Consider the following 13619-nt stretch of genomic DNA (forward strand, 5'->3'; position numbering starts at 1 on the left):
TGCAGATTGTGTCAGTGTTGACAGAGCTGATTTTCCACTAGCCATGTTTTTAAATTAGATTTGAATAACTGCAGGTGTTTTGTTCTCTAATCGTTACAGGGATTGAGTTCCATGTTGTACAGCTTTAAAAGAAAATGAATATTGGCTGAATGAACTCTTCCTTAATGGAACAACGTATCTCCTCTTGTTGCAGCTCTTGTTGACCTAGTTATAGGTGTGCGTATGGTGATAAAATGTCTGAGCGGAGGTGAGGTAAGTTGACTTTGACTTGACTTTCAAAGCTAAAATATAGTTTGTCTAATATTAACGTCAATATTTGAGGTAAATGCGTGTTGTAAACTTGTAACGTTCTTGTTGGTTATAAATGGGGATGTAGCTCAGTGGTAGAGCGCATGCTTTGCATGTATGAGGCCCCGGGTTCAATCCCCGGCATCTCCACTCGTTTTGAAGTGGTTCAATCCGATGGGATTTGGTTTGGGAACCGGTACAAGTCCCAAATGCAGAACAAATCATTATCACCACAGACCTGTGACAGATCGCGGATACAAGCGGCCCGAGATGGGTTTTTCTCCGCAGGGTGGCTGGCGTCTCCCTTAGGAATAAGGTGAGAAGTTCAGTCATCCGGGAGGGACTCGGAGTTGAACCGCTCCTCCTTCACGTCGAAAGGAGCCAGTTGAGGTGGTTCAGGCACCTACCTAGTAGGATGCCACCTGGGCGCCTCCCTAGGGAGGGGTTCCAGGCGCGTCCAGCTGGGAAGAGACCGAGGGGTAGACCTAGGACCATGTGGAGGGATTATATCTCTCTCTTCGCTGGCCTGGGAGCGCCTTGGGATCCCCCAGTCAAAAGCTGGTTGATGTGGCCAGGGAAAGGAAAGTTTGGGGCTCTCTGCTGGAACTGCTACCATCCGCGACCCGACCACGGATAAGCGGGAGAAGATGGATGGATGGGACCTGTGACCAGTGATACCTATGGAAGCCTGTTTGCGCCACAGGAAAAAAAAAAAAAAAAATCCTGTAAGTCATATATTGACTTACTATCTCAATATATTGACTTACTATCTCAATATATTGACTTAGAATATAGAATAAGGCACATAGACATCAATGTTCATCATATAACCGGTACAACTTTATATTAAGGTACACAAATTAACCATCAAACTAGTTGTTAATAACATGCATATTAGCAGTATATTGGCTCTTTATTAGTCATTATAAAACACGTATTAATGCCTTATTCTACATGGACTATATTCTCCAAGTAATAGGCCATTAGTTGAGAGTTTCCTCAATAACCCTCTAATTAGTCCTTATTTATTGCAAGTAAGACGTTGTTGTACATGAGCTTTGGGTCTTAATATGCTCTCCTCAAATATGTCTAATAACTAAAAATGTGGTATTTCTATCTAAGAATATATTCCCTATTTTAAAGTAAAGTCTTGTTCATAACCAACAAGCTAATTTGACTCTAATTGACCTGAACAGGTTCCCCTATTCTAAAGTTGCCTCCTCTTCACACTTTGTAAATACATTATAGCACACAACTACTGAAAATGGAACCTCAACAGTACATGAACAAAGTAGGCTCACATTGAAATATCTGTTTTATTAATGAAGCACTAGGTAGTGCATCGGCAAGAACATGATCGGCCCCCTTTTTATGACTTATGTCAAGGTTGTAGTTCTGGACTATCAATGACCAATGCATTAGAGATGGCAAATCCGGATCCTTTTACGGACTCAGGGTCTTCTGAGTCAGTCATTGAGAGATCCGGATCATACGAGTCATTTGAGTCATATGAGGTCAGCATCACCAAGACCGTAGAAATCCTATCGGTGAAACCGAAAAGTTGATGCATTTCACGAGCATATTATTATTCCATATATTTTGAATATATATATATATATTGTATATATATATATAATATCTGCATGTATATTTTCTATTTCGACATGTATATTTTATATTTTATATTTTATATTTTATTTTATTTTTCTTTCTATTCTTGTATATTTTGTAGTTTTGTTTTATTGTAAATGCCTTTTATGCTGCTGTAACAAACATTTCCCAATTTGGGATCAATAAAGTACTATCTATCTATCTATTAAACTGACGTTATATATTAACCTCCGCTACACAGTGTATTTTGCTTTTATAAAAAATGTTGATCACAAAAAAAAGGGTATTTTGCGATTTGGCGATTCTGAGTCTGCTGTTGACTCGTGCATGAGGACGAGTCTGCTGGATCTCTGGATCTGCTGCTATATACGGCTCCGAGTCCGCACGAGTCTGCTCTGCTGTGTGTTGCACAGTGAGTCAGGATTTGCGAATCTGAGTCTGCTGTTGACTCGTGCATGACGACGAGTCTGCTGGATCTCTGGATCTGCTGCTATATGTTACGGCTCCGAGTCCGCACGAGTCCTGCTCTGCTGTGTGTTGCAGCGAGTCAGGATTTGCGAATCTGAGTCTGGTGTTGACTCGTGCATGACGACGAGTCTGCTGGATCTCTGGATCTGCTGCTATATGGTTACGGCTCCGAGTCCGCACGAGTCTGATCCGCTGTGTGTTGCAGCGAGTCAGGATTTGCGAATCTGCGAATCTGCGAATCTGCGAATCCTGCGAATCTGCGAGTCTGCTGTTGACTCGTGCGGGAGCCGGGTGCACTCGTGCACATGACGAGTATGGATCTCTGGATCTGCTATGCTATTACGGTTAGAGCCGTCGGCTCCTCTGAGTCCCCACGAGTCTGCAGGAAGTTTCACTGATCCACGTCCCCTCCCCTGAGCCAACGATAACTTCTGGCAGGCAGCTATCCTGTATACTTGCTAAGGGTAGGCAGATGGACTGGGGTACGTTGTAATGTGATTTTACATGTTATAAAGAGAGTAGCGAGTGACGCAATTTATAGTTTTAATTTGTACGTCACACCAAGTGTGGGACTCAAGGACTCGGGTTAATGGAGAGGGGGAGACTCGTCACGACCAGCTCATTTCTAGGATCCGAGTTAATGATCCGGATGAATCAGGACTCGTCCATCTCTACAACGCATAAGGCGTTGATTGTGGTTGTACATCCTTGCAAGAAAAACCAGGGGATTGTGATCAGTGTATACCTTAATAGGTTTTACACTGGAGCCAAGATACACCTCAAAGTGCTGCAAGGCAAACAATAGAGCTAAGCTTATTTTTCAATCGTAGAGTACTTCAACTGATGTTGTTAAACTTTCGGGAGTAGTAACTCACGGGGTGATTGATGGCCTGTGCATCTTCTTGTAGAAGAACAGCGCCTGTCCCAACTCCACTGGCATCGACCTCGAGCTTGAATGGCTTCGAAAAGTCTGGTGCAGAAAGAACAGGTGTGCAACACAGAATACCTTTAAGGCTCTCAAATGACTGTTGACACTCACCGGACCAACGAAAGGCTTTGAGGGACTGGTCAACGTAGTGAGCGGGGCCGCCACCGAGGAGAAGTTCTGCAGAAACGGCGATAGTACCCTGCCATTCCTAGGAAGCGGCGAAGTTCCCTTCTGGTGGATGGCACTGTGAGGGAGGCAATTCCCCTGATCTTTGCATCATCAGGGCACAACCTGCCCTCGACCAACCTGCTGACCAAGGTAGAGAACGGTACCTTTTCCAAACTCACATTTGGCCAAGGTATAACGTTAGGGATGCGGGCCGAAAGCACTTAAAAACTTCTCTTAAGGTAGACACGTGGCTAGCCCAGTCATTAGAATAGAAAACAATGTCATCCAGATTGCCTTACAGTTTGGAATATGTCCTAATACAAGATGTACAAGCCTCTGAAAGGTGGCAGGTGCGTTACATATACCGAAAGGCATCACAGTGTACTGAAGGAAGCTGTCAGGGGTCACAAAGGCTGAGATATTGGAAGCACGCTGTGTTAAAGGAACTTGCCAGCATCCCTTTAACATGTCCAGCTTACTGACAAAATTGTGCAGGACCGATTTCATCGATGCAGTCATCAATGAGCGGTAACGGGTGTGCATCGGGGACAGTGACAGCATTAACCTTGCGAAAGTCAGTGCAGAATCTGGGACTTCCATCTGACTTTGTGTCTAGCACACAAGGGGGAACTCCATGAACTGGAACTAGGACTTGCCAAATCCGTTTTTAAGTAGATACTCAACTTCCTTTTCATAAACCTCTCTCTTAACTGGGTTAACCCTATACGCACGCTGTTTGCTGGGCAAAGGGTTGGTTAAGACCACATCATGAGCTAGGACAGAAGTGTGTGAGGGAGTGTCATTAAAAAGACATGCAAAGTCAAATAGCAGCTTCTGTATATCACTTTCTTGGTTATCAGGGAGATGAGACAAGTAATTGGGCAAATCAGCCAATACCTCAGTATTGCTTAGTCTTGCCCCTGTGGTGTTGCACTGCGCATCACCAACTCATCCTCATTTGAGCTCACCCTCGAAACTGAAGCCATAGGAGAGACGGTTGTCCCCACCTGGTGAGCTTTGGAAGACTCGTTTTGGTCATCCCTGGAGCAGTACTTCTTCAGCATGTTGATATGACACACTCTGGTAGGACGTCTGCGGTCAGGTGTTTGAATGACGTAGTTTGTTTCACCGAGCTTCTTATCTACAACATAAGGACCAGAACATTTAGTAGACAGAGCAGAACCAGGTACAGGCAATAGAACCAACACCCTTGTCACCTGGCTGAAACAAGCGCGCTACCGCCTTCTGATCGTAGCGTTTCTTCATCTTCCCCTGGAAGAGCTTCCCTAGCCAAGGAGCAAGCACGATGTAGACCAGGGTGCCCAATACGTCGATTGCAATCGACCGGTCGATGGCAAGGGTAGTGTGGGTAGATCGCATTGGCAGTGACAAAAAAAGAAGAACAAAATAAAGAAAAAACGTACTATGGCATTTTGCCACTTGATTGATGTACAGGTAAGCCAGTCTGAGTTGTATTGTGCCCTACGGGTTCATGCAGTTATGAGGGGGCCTCACCTCCTCATTTGAAGCGCAAATGCGGCGCACTATTATACGCTTATGCGGCGCAATTAGTGTAAGCGCGCCACAGTTTATCCGTCGTTTAGTCCCCCCCCCCCGCTCAAGACACAGATTGGGCAGGGACGGCCCTGTAGGTAGATCATTTGGGCGTGGTCATTTTAATAGTAGCTCCCAAGCTGAAAAAGTGTGGGCACCCCTGATGTAGACGATCCCTAAGTTTGGCGACATACTCCGGGATACTGCAAACCTTTTTCGTTGGCATGATCAAATGCTCTTTAAGAACTCTTAGAGGACCTCTGACCTCATGTCCAAACACTAGCTCAGCAGGACTAAAACCTAGAGACTCCTGAACAGCTTCACAGGCAGCAAATAACACTAAAGGAACACCGTCATCCCAATCTTTATGAGACTCGTGGCAATGTTTTCTTAACATGCATTGCATAGTCTGGTGAAACCTCTCTAATGCCCCCTGACTTTCAGGATGATATGGGCTGGATGTCACATGCTTGATACCTAAGGTGTCAAGTACCCGGGCAAACACTTTAGACATGAAGTTGGTACCTTGGTCTGTTTGAACTACCTTCATGGAGAAAAACTTCAGAAGTGCCTTGGTGATGACCGGGGCAGTGATTTTCCGTAGTGGGATGGCTTCTGGGAACCTAGTGGAGGCACACATGACAGTTAAAAGAAACTGGTTTCCAGTTTTAGTTTTTGGCAAGGGTCCCACACAATCCACAATCACCCTATCAAATGGCTCTCCCATTACTGGAATGGGAATGAGAGGAGCAGGGTGAATCACCTGATTCGGTTTACCAGCAACTTGGCACACATGACATGTTCGACAATAAAGAACTACATCAGACTTGAGTCCTGGCCAAAATAAATGTTTTAAAACTCTTTCATACGTTTTTGTTACCCCCATGCGACCTGACCACGGATGATCATGAGCCAAGGACATCACCTGAGAACGATAGGCTGTTGGCACAACAACCTGATAAATTGCAAAGGAGTCTGACTCCTCACAGGCATCACTAATCCAGCGACGCATTAATAGGCCATCTTCCATAATGTATGCCATCTTCTTTGACTTGGCCTCTTCCTGACTGATAACAGAAGAGAGACATTTAGAAAGTGTTTCATCACTTAACTGGGCTGCCATGAATTCTTCCCGAGTGGCAGGCAGTTGTACAAGCTCTGAGCTGTGACTGGGTGATCCAGCACCAGCAGACCGGGTTAGTTTGTCTGTAGCCTACACACAAACTGAAAGATTGACAATAACGTTTTTTTTATTTTTTTTATTTATTTGACAGGGACAGTGCACATTGATTAACATTTCTGTAAATGCGCCAGAGGTTAGCCAACAGGCTATTTTTCATCTGCAGTCCATGGACAGATGTTGAAAGTCATCCTAAAAAGAAAATGTCACTTCAAATGACAGGTAAATACAATAAGTAAAACAACATTCAACATAGATGCTTATATTATGATAAAAGCATATATAAAAACATAAAAACAAAAATACATATTCACAAAGCAGACAGATAGCAACAGGTCAAGGCACATGTGTACAAACAGAGCGTTGTAAAGTGCAGATTGTGTCAGTGTTGACAGAGCTGATTTTCCACTAACCATGTTTTTTAAATTAGATTTGAATAAACTGCATGTGTTTTGTTCTCTAATCGTTACAGGGATTGAGTTCCACTGTTGTACAGCTTTAAAAGAAAATGAATATTGGCTGAATGAACTCTTCCTTAATGGAACAACGTAATCTCCTCTTGTTGCAGCTCTTGTTGACCTATAGTTATAGGTGTGCGTATGGTGATAAATGTCTGAGCGGAGGTGAGGTAAGTTGACTTTGACTTGACTTCAAAGCTATAATATAGTTTGTCTAATATTAACGTCTAATATTTGAGTAAATGCGTGTTGTAAACTGTAACGTTCTTGTTGGCTATAACTGGGGATGTAGCTCAGTGGTAGAGCGCATGCTTAGCATGTATGAGGCCCCGGGTTCAATCCCCGGCATCTCCACTAGTTTTGAAGTGGTTCAATCCGATGGGATTTGGTTTGGGAACCGGTACAAGTTCCAAATGCAGAACAAATCATTATCACCACAGACCTGTGACAGATCGCGGATACTAGCGGCCAAGATGGGTTTTCTCCGCAGGGTGGTTGGCGTCTCCCTTAGGAATAAGGTGAGAAGTTCAGTCATCCGGGAGGGACTCGGAGTTGAACCGCTCCTCCTTCACGTCGAAAGGAGCCAGTTGAGGTGGTTCAGGCACCTACCTAGTAAGGATGCCACCTGGGCGCCTCCCTAGGGAGGGGTTCCAGGCGCGTCCAGCTGGGAAGAGACCGAGGGGTAGACCTAGGACCATGTGGAGGGACTATATCCAGGTGTGCACATAACTTTTTTAGTGAGTTACTCAGATGAGTACCAGGAGACAGCGTTTGGTACTCACCCCACATGAAGCGTGGTGTTAATAAGTGCAGTCTTCCTCACTGTCCTCCTCAGTGTCTCCTTCACTGTCCTCTATTACACTTCTTGCATGCTAGATGATGAAGATGATGAAAGATGCACCTCCCTGTCTCTTTGTAAGCCTCCGATTTGCTTTCTCCAAAACTTGTTGCCAAAACTGTGAAGTCCTTGCATTTCCTGAGGCCAAGTTGAAGGATCAAATACTAAGAAATTATCACATGACTTGAAGTCGTATCTGATTTCAGAGGTGGGAAGTAACAAAGTACACTTATTCAAGTACTGTACTTAGGTACAATTTAAGATACTTGTAGTTTACTTGAGTGTTTCTATTTTATGCTACTTTGTACTTCTACTCCACTACAGTTCAGAGGTAAATCATGTACTTTCTTTCACTACATTTATTTAATACCTTTAGTTACTTTACAGATGTGGATGAATAATGTGAAAATATAATCAAGTGTTAAATCAGACTTTAGTTCCACCTGGAGTAAATCCACAAGCTACCCTGCAGTATACAAAGTCATTCAAACAAATTTTTAAACACTTTAATGATCAATAATTATAAAAACATATCATATACATTATTATGAAATGGACCAATCTGCAAAATGACTACTTTTACTGTCGCTACTTTAACTAGATTTTGATGATAATACTTTCTAATTTTACTTAAGTAACACTTCTTCCACCTCTGTCTGATTTCAAACTCTTCCATTAACAGCCTGAGTAAGTTTGCAGCTGTGTGGTTTTACTCCACTTTGTTGTAAATAAAACTGCAGCAGCTTGACCACAGAGCGTGAACGTTGTGATCAGCTGATTTTGCGCAGTTCTCCAGTGTGTGCGCGGGGCACAGAATGTGCACAGGGGGAGTCTCCCACCGCAGCCAGTTGACGTAGTTTTGGTACAATTCTGTTGTACACACCGACGTTAACAGCAGCTCCGTCTGTGCACACGGCGACCAACTCTGTCGTCCAGTGATCTAAGCCTCTGCCTCCTGTTGAAGCTTCACAGGTCCGTCGGTTATGTCCTGCGCGGCACGGCCAGCACCCAGTTCAATCAGTCATAGAAAGTCTGAAGATTTTAGCAGGGAGCGAAACGGCAAAGTGGCTGCTTAATGTCTTGTTTTTTTTGGACATGTCTAATAATTTACTCCACTGAGTATTGACAAGAAACATGGTGTAGGCGAAATATGTGTTTTGTTTTGATGACCTATCAGGTACGCAAAGGCGCGTTGTGACACAAGTGACGTTACGCATTTCAGATTGTTGCCGCGCATGCGTACCTGCGTACCAGTTATGTGCACCCCTGACTATATCTCTTCGCTGGCCTGGGAGCGCCTTGGGATCCCCCAGTCAAAGCTGGTTGATGTGTACAGGGAAAGGAAAGTTTGGGGCTCTCTGCTGGAACTGCTACCTCCGCGACCCGACCACGGATAAGCGGGAGAAGATGGATGGATGGACCTGTGACAGTGATACCTATGGAAGCCTGTTTGCGCCACAGGAAAAAAAAAAAAATCCTGTAAGTCAATATATTGACTTACTATCTCAATATATTGACTTACTATCTCAATATATTGACTTAGCTATCTCAATATATTGACTTACTATCTCAATATATTGACTTACTATCTCAATATATTGACTTAGCTATCTCAATATATTGACTTACTATCTCAATATATTGACTTACTATCTCAATATATTGTCTTAGCTATCTCAATATATTGACTTACTATCTCAATATATTGACTTAGTTATCTCAATATATTGACTTACTATCTCAATATATTGACTTACTATCTCAATATATTGACTTTGCTATCTCAATATATTGACTTACTATCTCAATATATTGACTTAGCTATCTCAATATATTGACTTACTATCTCAATATATTGACTTAGCTATCTCAATATATTGACTTAGAATATAGAATAAGGCACATAGACATCAATGTTCATCATATAACCGGTACAACTTTATATTAAGGTACACAAATTAACCATCAACTAGTTGTTAATTAACATGCATATTAGCAGTATATTGGCTCTTTATTAGTCATTATAAAACACGTATTAATGCCTTATTCTACATGACTATATTCTACAAGTAATAGGCCATTAGTTGAGAGTTTTTCCTCAATAACCCTCTAATTAGTCCTTATTTATTGCAAGTAAGGAAGTTGTTGTACATGAGCTTTGGTCTTAATATGCTCTCCTCAATATGTCTAAATAACTAAAAATTTGGTATTTCTATCTAAGAATATATTCCCTATTTTAAAGTAAAGTCTTGTTCATAACCAACAAGCTAATTTGACTCTAATTGACCTGAACAGGTTCCCTATTCTAAAGTTGCCTCCTCTTCACACTTTGTAAATACATTATAGCACACAACTACTGAAATGAACCTCAACAGTACATGAACAAAGTAGGCTCACATTGAAATATCTGTTTTATTAATGAAGCACGAGATAGTGCATCGGCAAGAACATGATCGGCCCCCTTTTTATGACTTATGTCAAGGTTGTAGTTCTGGACAATCAATGAGCAACACATAAGGCGTTGATTGTGGTTGTACATCCTTGCAAGAAAAACCAGGGGATTGTGATCAGTGTATACCTTAATAGGTTTTACACTGGAGCCAAGATACACCTCAAAGTGCTGCAAGGCAAACAATAGAGCTAAAGCTTATTTTTCAATCGTAGAGTACTTCAACTGATGTTTGTTAAACTTTCGGGAGTAGTAACTCACGGGGGGATCGATGGCCTGTGCATCTTCTTGTAGAAGAACAGCCCCTGTCCCAACTCCACTGGCATCGACCTCGAGCTTGAATGGCTTCGAAAAGTCTGGTGCAGAAAGAACAGGAGTGCAACACAGAATACCTTTAAGGCTCTCAAATGACTGTTGACACTCACCGGACCAAACGAAAGGCTTTGAGGGACTGGTCAACGTAGTGAGCGGGGCCGCCACCGAGGAGAAGTTTCTGCAGAAACGGCGATAGTACCCTACCATTCCTAGGAAGCGGCGAAGTTCCCTTCTGGTGGATGGCACTGGGAGGGAGGCAATTGCCCTGATCTTTGCATCATCAGGGCACACCTGCCCTCGACCAACCTGCTGACCAAGGTAGAGAACGGTACCTTTTCCAAACTCACATTTGGCAAGGTATAACGTTAGGGATGCGGCCGACAAGCACTTAAAAACTTCTCTTAAGGTAGACACGTGGCTAGCCCAGTCTTTAGAAAAGAAAACAATGTCGTCCAGATATGCCTTACAGTTTGGAATATGTCCTAATACAAGATTTACAAGCTCTGAAAGGTGGCAGGTGCGTTACATATACCGAAAGGCATCACAGTGTACTGAAGGAAGCTGTCAGGGGTCACAAAGGCTGAGATATCGGAAGCACGCTGTGTTAAAGGAACTTGCCAGCATCCCTTTAACATGTCCAGCTTACTGACAAATTGTGCAGGACCGATTTCATCTATGCAGTCATCAATGAGCGGTAACGGGTGTGCATCGGGGACAGTGACAGCATTAACCTTGCGAAAGTCAGTGCAGAATCTGGGACTTCCATCTGACTTTGTGTCTAGCACACAAGGGGAACTCCATGAACTGGAACTAGGCCTTGCAAATCCGTTTTTAAGTAGATACTCAACTTCCCTTTTCATAACCTCTCTCTTAACTGGGTTAACCCTATACGCACGCTGTTTGATGGGCAAAGGGTTGGTTAAGACCACATCATGAGCTAGGACAGAAGTGTGTGAGGGAGTGTCATTAAAAAGACATGCAAAGTCAAATATCAGCTTCTGTATATCACTTTCTTGGTTATCAGGGAGATGAGACAAGTAATTGGGCAAATCAGCCAATACCTCAGTATTGCTTAGTCTTGCCCCCTGTGGTGTTGCACTGCGCATCACCAACTCATCCTCATTTGAGCTCACCCTCGAAACTGAAGCCATAGGAGAGACGGTTGTCCCCACCTGGTGAGCTTTGGAAGACTCGTTTTGGTCATCCCTGGAGCAGTACTTCTTCAGCATGTTGATATGACACACTCTGGTAGGACGTCTGCGGTCAGGTGTTTGAATGACGTAGTTTGTTTCACCAAGCTTCTTATCTACAACATAAGGACCAGAACATTTAGTAGACAGAGCAGAACCAGGTACAGGCAATAGAACCAACACCTTGTCACCTGGCTGAAACAAGCGCTACCGCCTTCTGATCGTAGCGTTTCTTCATCTTCCCCTGGAAGAGCTTCCCTAGCCAAGGGAGCAAGCACGATGTAGACCAGGGGTGCCCAATACGTCGATTGCAATCGACCGGTCGATGGCAAGGGTAGTGTGGGTAGATCGCATTGGCAGTGACAAAAAAAGAAGAACAAAATAAAGAAAAAAACGTACTATGGCATTTGCCACTTGATTGATGTACAGGTAAACCAGTCTGAGTTGTATTGTGCCATACGGGTTCATGCAGTTATGAGGGGGCCTCACCTCCTCATCTGAAGTGCAAATGCGGCGCACTATTATACGCTTATGCGGCGCAATTAGTGTAAGTGTGCCACAGTTTATCCGTCGTTTAGTCCCCCCCCCCCCCGCTCAAGACACAGATTGGGCAGGGGCGGCCCTGTAGGTAGATCATTTGGGCGTGGTCATTTTAATAGTAGCTCCCAAGCTGAAAAGGTGTGGGCACCCCTGATGTAGACGATCCCTAAGTTTGGCGACATACTCCGGGATACTGCAAACTTTTGTCGTTGGCATGATCAAATGCTCTTTAAGAACTCTTAGAGGACCTCTGACCTCATGTCCAAACACTAGCTCAGCAGGACTAAAACCTAGAGACTCCTGAACAGCTTCACAGGCAGCAAATAACACTAAAGGAACACCGTCATCCCAATCTTTATGAGACTCGTGGCAATGTTTTCTTAACATGCATTGCATATTCTGGTGAAAGCTCTCTAATGCCCCCTGACTTTCAGGATGATATGGGCTGGATGTCACATGCTTGATACCTAAGGTGTCAAGTACCCGGGCAAACACTTTAGACATGAAGTTGGTACCTTGGTCTGTTTGAACTACCTTCATGGAGAAAAACTTCAGAAGTGCCTTGGTGATGACCGGGGCAGTGATTTTCCGTAGTGGGATGGCTTCTGGGAACCTAGTGGAGGCACACATGACAGTTAAGAGAAACTGGTTTCCAGTTTTAGTTTTTGACAAGGGTCCCACACAATCCACAATCACCCTATCAAATGGCTCTCCCATTACTGGAATGGGAATGAGAGGAGCAGGGTGAATCACCTGATTCGGTTTACCAGCAACTTGGCACACATGACATGTTCGACAATAAAGAACTACATCAGACTTGAGTCCTGGCCAAAATAAATCTTTTAAAACTCTTTCACACGTTTTTGTTACCCCCATGCGACCTGACCACGGATGATCATGAGCCAAGGACATCACCTGAGAACGATAGGCTGTTGGCACAACAACCTGATAAATTGCAAAGGAGTCTGACTCCTCACAGGCATCACTAATCCAGCGACGCTTTAATAGGCCATCTTCCATAATGTAGGCCATCTTCTTTGACTTGGCCTCTTCCTGACTGATAACAGAAGAGAGACATTTAGAAAGTGTTTCATCACTTAACTGGGCTGCCATGAATTCTTCCCGAGTGGCAGGCAGTTGTACAAGCTCTGAGCTGTTACTGGGTGATCCAGCACCAGCAGACCGGGTCAGTTTGTCTGTAGCCTACACACAAACTGAAAGATTGACAATACAATTTTTTTTAATGTTTTTTATTTATTTGACAGGGACAGTGCACATTGATTAACATTTCTGTAAATGCGCCAGAGTTAGCCAACAGGCTATTTTTCATCTGCAGTCCATGGACAGATGTTGAAAGTCATCCTAAAAAAAAATGTCACTTCAAATGACAGGTAAATACAATCAGTAAAACAACATTCAACATAGATGCTTATATTATGATAAAAGCATATATAAAAACATAAAAACAAAAATACATATTCACAAAGCAGACAGATAGCAACAGGTCAAGGCACATGTGTACAAACAGAGCGTTGTAAAGTGCAGATTGTGTCAGTGTTGACAGAGCTGATTTTCCACTAGCCATGTTTTTAAATTAGATTTGAATAAACTGCATGTGTTTTGTTCTCTAAT

General features: G+C 43.4%; 2 non-coding genes across 2 annotated transcripts; both read left to right on the forward strand.

Annotated features, from left to right (window-relative positions):
- The first annotated feature begins 366 nt into the window (after positions 1 to 366).
- Positions 367 to 438, forward strand: trnaa-ugc. The gene has a single exon. It is a non-coding gene; the product is annotated as a tRNA-Ala (tRNA).
- A 6499-nt stretch (positions 439 to 6937) lies between these two features.
- On the forward strand, positions 6938 to 7009 carry trnaa-agc. Its single transcript has one exon. It is a non-coding gene; the product is annotated as a tRNA-Ala (tRNA).
- The last annotated feature ends 6610 nt before the right edge of the window (positions 7010 to 13619 follow it).

This window comes from Trematomus bernacchii, unplaced genomic scaffold (genome assembly GCF_902827165.1).
Source record: "Trematomus bernacchii unplaced genomic scaffold, fTreBer1.1, whole genome shotgun sequence".
Taxonomy (NCBI): domain Eukaryota; kingdom Metazoa; phylum Chordata; class Actinopteri; order Perciformes; family Nototheniidae; genus Trematomus; species Trematomus bernacchii.